Source organism: Garra rufa, chromosome 16, assembly GCF_049309525.1.
Source record: "Garra rufa chromosome 16, GarRuf1.0, whole genome shotgun sequence".
Lineage (NCBI taxonomy): Eukaryota > Metazoa > Chordata > Actinopteri > Cypriniformes > Cyprinidae > Garra > Garra rufa.
Genome location: NC_133376.1, coordinates 5,232,881 through 5,239,799, shown reverse-complemented (window position 1 = coordinate 5,239,799; position 6,919 = coordinate 5,232,881).

The window sequence follows — 6,919 nt, the reverse complement described above, 5'->3', positions numbered from 1 at the left end:
CCAAAACCGAAAACCGAAAAAGAGGAAACCAAGGCCGAAAACCGAAACACCGAAAGAATTATGCCAATTATTAGTACCATTGCATTTATGGCTGTGACTGTGTACTAATTTTACTAAAATCAAGGCATTGCATAAATTAATATTAAAGTTTCAAAGAATAAATCAGTTTTATTAATTTAAACAATTATTATCAATCAAGTATTATATTACTTAACATATACATATATTTTACTGCCTTTGTTTAAATTGTTTACATTTTTATAACACATTATCTTGTGGATCCATCAGTTCACATTTACAACTCTATGCGTTTCTCTTCCAGCAGGAGGCGCTGTCAGAATGGTACACAAAGCAGCGCAGCAAATGACTTTGAAACATGCAGCGCTCAAATTTATTCAATGGATAGCCTTTTGAAGTTTCATGCAATTCTTGTCTTTCAGTCCCCACATTTAAGACCACCTGAAATCATAATTAGCATCATAATTAAGACTTTCTTAACCCCAAATAACACTGCAGTCATCAATGAAAATTAAGAGCTTTATTTAAGACTTTCAAAAACAAACCTTACACAAAAGACGTTTCGTATTTTTTCCCACCATGTCCGGGGCACAAGAAAAATATTAGGGGACTAAATTAATATCAGCATATGAAGTATAATCGTCTCTCATTGTCTCTGAGAGAATGCCCCTCAGATGCTGAAAGCACTGTCAGCTTTTACTTTCACTTTAACATATTGTGCAGTTTTCACGTTGCTTGTGTGATATCCATTGGCTCACCTCCACGGTTTAAATAATAAATATTTATAAAAATACAGTATATAGAAAAGACATCTCTAAAATATTGCGACGTAACACCAATGTAAAGCCATTGATTTTCACTCACTGAAAGCTACATATGTCTGCGCGCAATGCGCCGTTCTCTGTTCTCATCATTGCACACACGACTGCAGACACACCCCCTCTTGAAATTTCGGCATTACAAGTTTTGCAAATCTCTGTCCGTGGGTCTTTCTCACAGATCTACAGAAATACGTCCACACCGCAGAAGTGTTGCTTTCAGACAAGCACGTGCAGGCCGCACTTTCTGTTTGCGTCAACACTGTTTCGGCCGCGTTGTTTCGGTGATAAAAGTCTTTCGGCCGAAAACCGAAAATGCACTTTTGGGCCATTTTCGGCCGAAAATTTTCAGTGGCCGAATATTCGGTGCATCCCTAGTCCTTACTCCTCATTATACAGCAAAATACCTACAGTCTTTGTTATACAGCACGAGAGCGGCCTCTAGTGGAGGAAATCACTGACAGCAGGTGCAGTTTGGTTACACACGTGACACTGCACAGAGCAGGACACTTCAGAGATTTAAAACATCAACAACGAAGCGCTGTGTACACAGTAGAGGTCGACCGATATTGGATTTTACCGATAGCTTGGTTGGACCACACTGGCCGAAACCGATTAATCGACCCATAGTTTTTAAAATGGACACTGAAACGAAAATAAATAGTGGTCTACTATTTAATAAAAAGTAACCTACTGAACCATATTTTGTAAATGAATAAAAATATTAGTATTGATCATTACAGTTAGTTCATAGTTCATTATTGTTAACAAAAGCAACTATTTTTTTAAAGAAATTAACACATGCTAACAAGGATACTTCTATTCTACAGCTTTTATCAATCTTAATGTTACAAATGGACTCATATTGTAAAGTGTTACCATTACATCAACAGTCAAGCTAAAGATGGTGTGGTAAGGCTGGTCTTAGCTGTAGCTAGGCAGGCAGAAAAAAAGGTAAAAACTCTGAAGTCTCTTAAAGGTGATTTAATAGGACATGCTCCAAACCGTGTAACAGGGTTCCATCCACCAAATTCCAATACAGGAAAAACAAAGTACAAAGAAAAACAAACAAAAGAAAGGGAAAAAATAAAAAAAATAAAAAAATAATAATATTTACATGAGGAACATCAAACACGTTGGCTACAGGCCCAACAGTCACCCTTTGTTCTCCCTTTATTCAAACAATTAGACTCTTTATAGTTACTCCCCTCAAATTCAAACATACCAATGACAAGTCTATCTCAATTACAATATACATAAGATTATTTATAAGATCATATTTAACATCAACAATCAAACATGAATATTATCATCTTCTTTATCAAGCTTCATCTTCATCATGAAATCCAACACAAACCTTAAAAGACATACATTCAATGTAATAATATTTCACATTCTCAATACTTGAACTCCTCCTCCTTTGGGAAGGTATAAACCAGGCTTCCTGTTCGCGAGCCCCTCCTATTAGGATGTTCCAGGAAGAAGGTAAGACAAAAGATTTACCATTAACAAACAAATCCTTATTTGTATAATTTACATTCACCTTTTCTTGTTTCCAGGCACAAAAAGCTAAGACAGACAAAACATGAGTCGCACTGGAATGTGCACCTTCCATTCGACACGTGTGTGAGACAAAACAGTGAATAAAATCATCTTGAACACACAACCCATTGTTTGGTTCTTTGAGTTGAAAGTTACAAACCTCATTTTATCACAGATGGCCATCTTTAAATGTCTAAACAAATGGCACAGTATTGAAATTACATACATATAGAAATATTGTGTACTTTCACAATTTAACTGCTTCTGTTTTAAAACATTTGTGATTATCTAATTAAGATATTCAAGCGGCGATCTACAAGAGTTTATTTGACCACCGAATGGGCAAAAGTATACTGCTGTCCTTTCTCCACTGATGCAGATTCTAGTCAACAAATAATCACTTAGTAATGATATAAAAACATGCACTACAGTATACTGTGTACTAGAGGTCGACCGATGTATCGGTTTTGCCGATTAACCGAGTAGCGTCTCGCTGCAGCCTGCGGTGGACATCCAACCCCGCCCACATCCAAGTGTGACGCCAGACGCCACGCCCATGTTCAAACACGTCACACATCCAACATATTAAATAGTATTAACACATATTAAAATAGTGATAATATGATTAGCAATGTTCACATTTGTGGACATATCTTTAGAGAATTAGATGAAAATGAAAATATGCTAAGTGTTACTTTTACAATAACAAAACTTACTTGTCCGTCTAAATCTGATCTTGTCTAAGCTATGTCAAAATCGATTATAATAAACGTGAATTTATCTCATTACACAAACAAATAGGGTGGGGTTTAAATGTTTTATTACCAATTACCATTTTCCTAACTTTAATCAACCAAAGCAAGCGTTTTACCGGCTGTTCGAATGTAATTAGTTCCATATGAAAGGTGACCTAGGTTTAATTTGTATTATTTAATACAAACTGTTTTGATTACATCCCCGATACAACATACTTCCGCCATTCTTGCACATGCGTACAACATCGGGATTCTTTTTTTTTTAAAGAATAATTGGACATTACAAAAATATTGAAATAGAAATCCAGATACACAAAATACAAGCCTAATCTGTTTACAGTAATACAATATGTAATAAGATAAAATTAAAATAATAATAATAAAATAATAAAAAATAAACTAATACCATAGAGAGAAAAAAATAAATAAATAAACGTATAAATAAAAAGTAAATAAATAAACAAAAATTAAATTAAAACCTAGAAACAACTAAACAATAGTTCAAATTTTCTTCCTTTTCCCTTACATATACAAAAATTATATTGTGGAAGCATAACCAGAAAAAAAGTTCTCCGTGAAATGTAACAACAAATGTATTCATTTGTTTGAAAGACTTTTCAAAACTTCTATTTCTGATAAAAATAAATTACATTTTGGTATGCATTTAGCAAATTTCTGTTTATGAATATAATATTTGCCTTGCAAAATGTAAAAGTTAACAACATACTCAATCATTTTACTTTTATGAGAATAAGTACAGATAACATCTTTTAAAGAAAGCATATAATTAACATTTCTTTGCAGAAATAGAAAGGTGCTAACATCAGACTAAAAACTAAGAGACAATTCACAATTATAAAACAAATGACACAAGTCTTCCTCATGTGTGTTACAGAAACTGCAGGTATTATCAATGTCCATGAGTTTAGAAAGAGCTACTTTACATGGATAAATTTCGTGAAGTATTTTGAAATGCACCGCTTTAAGGCTACCGATGGGGAGGGGAGTCACACGGTGACGCATTGACGTGGGCGTGGTGTCTGACGTCACACATGGATGTGGGCGGGGTTGGATGTCCACCGCAGGCTGCAGCGAGCCCTACTTGGAGTAACCGGCACCAATGGTTGGCAGAACTCGGTTATCGGCAAAAATCCATGCCGATAGTTTTTTTTTATGGGTTGGGTCTGTTGCGGCTGAAAAGGTCCTCATTTTACAGTAAAGTCCCTATAGTCTTTGTTATACAGCACGAGAGCGGCCTCTAGTGGCGGAAATCACTAATAGCAGGTGCAGTTTGTTTAGACACGTGACACTGTGTGCGGCACAGGGGTCCGTTCTTCGTACCTCGCTAACTAAGTTAGCTGGATTTGATTGTTGACGATTTTGCGTGATCTTGGATCGCTCGGTTCTTCGAAGCTCATCCGGGACTTGCTGTCATAGCAACAGGTGCGCAAGCTTAAACCTGCTCTGGAGCAGGTTTATTTCATGTAAACAGGATTTAGGCTGCGCTCCTGGCGGGTTATGATTGGTTGAAATGGCGAGGTCACATCTGATTGGTTAAAGAGCACGACTGACGCGGACTGACTCACGTGGGGAAAAAAAAGTATCTTGCAAGAAAGTATATATCTTTTTTTACAGTCTATGGTATATATACCGTTCAAAAGTCTGGGGTCAGTACATTTTTTTTTTTTAAGAAATTAATACTTTTATTCACCAAGGATGTATTAAGTTAATAATGAAAAAAATATTAAAAGTTAATAATAAATAATTTACATTGTTTTATATATATATATATATATATATATATATATATATATATATATATATATCTCAGAGGTTCCAAAAAATATTTGGCAGCACAACTGTTGATATTATCCAACATTGATCATTCTAATGATAAATCAGCATATTAGAATGATTTCTGAAGGATCATGTGACACTTAAGACTGGAGTAACAGCTGATAAAAATTCAGCTTTTCATCACAGGAATAAATTCTATTTTAAAGTATGTTAAAATAATAATAATAATAAAAAACATTATTTTATATTGTAAAAACATTTTGCACTATTACTGTTTTTTCTGTATTTTTAATCAAATAAATGCAGCCTTGATGAGTATAAGAGACTTCTTTAAAGACTATTACAAGTCTTACTGACCCCAAACTTTTGAACAGTAGTGTATAAAAAAATAAAAATATAAATAAAATAGCATATCAAGGAAAAAACATGTAACATGGGCAGCATTAACACATTTAATGTGTTCACAACTTTTTGCCAGCCCTCTCTCCTTGCTTTTCCAGCCTTTGCAGTGTTCCCTTGCGTTTTAATTAAACTCTGAAACTCCTGAAATCCCTCAATCAAGAGTTCTTGCTCTGCTGCAGAAAAATACTGAGCGCGCTCCTTCGTCATGTTCGCCGACCAATCAAAGAGTTGCCGATCAATGTTTCTACTATCGATACGTATCCCCTTTTAAGCCACCCAGTGATCTCAAATAACTTCATCCAGCTATACTAATCATCAACAACACGTGCGTTCGGAGAACCGGAATAGCGAGCTCATAGTTAGCGTGATGATTTGATCTTAGATGTGTCATTTGATCTTGGATGTAGTAAGCGAGGTACGAAGAACGGACCCCAGAGCGGGACACTTCAGAGATTTAAAACATCATCAACGAAGCGGTGTGTACACAGTATACTGTAGTGCATGTTTTTATATCATTACTAAGTAATTCTTTGTTGATTAGATGCTGCATTAGTTGAGAAAGGACAGCAGTATACTTTTGCCCATTTGGTGATCAAATAAAGTCTTGTAGAACGTGTCCAGTGTGTGTGATACCAGATAGCTGCGAGTTCTTCTAAGCGCGGCGCTGCACTTCTGCGTGCTGAGTGACTAACATTCATTAGATAATCACAAATATTCTAGCATAGAAGCAGTTAAATTGTAACAGTACACAATATTTCTATAAGTATGTAATTTCAATACTACGGCCTTTGTTTAGATATTTAAAAATGGCCATCTTTAGCTTGACTGTTGATGTAATGGTAACACTTTACAATAGGAGTCCATTTGTAACATTAAGACTGATAAAAGCTGGAGAATAGAAAAATTGTTCCTTGTTAGCGCGTGTTAATTTCTTTAAAAAACAATTAGTTTTTTTTTATTGTTAACAATAATGAACTCAGTGATTCTTGAGAATTTGGATAAAACAGGTTTTAATTTTCCAAAAAAAAAGTGTTTAATTACACCATCTGAATGTATATTATTATAGACCAAGGTCTTAGCTTTTCAGCAATGTACTGGTGTCACCTCCCCATTTTGTATTCTTTTCATAAAATAGGCGTTTTACTTTTTAGTGTTTTACAACGTTTACTTTTTGCTTAAATCAAAAAAAAAAAGTTTTTTATTTAACAAATGTATTTTTGTATTAAAAGAGACTATTACTTTATTAACTCAGCAGCACTGACAAAATATATTGTAGGCCCCTATGCATATTTATTTAAAAAAAAAATTAAAACTCCCTCTGACGGTGGTGACACTAATCTGATGGTGGTGACAGTGGCCTCATTATAACATAAAATTCCAAATTGTATACCACTCAAGTCAACGGCTTCTTGTTTAACAACTTTATTTAACTATTTGGTCCAACTAATAACAATCCTGAGCACTCTGATAAAACATTTGTGAAAACCTGACGGTGGTGACATCTGACGGTGGTGACAAAAACCTACTATTTCCCATGATATGCATTAGTTGTTCACATTAGCCATCTTGTTTTCACTCTGTTGCTAG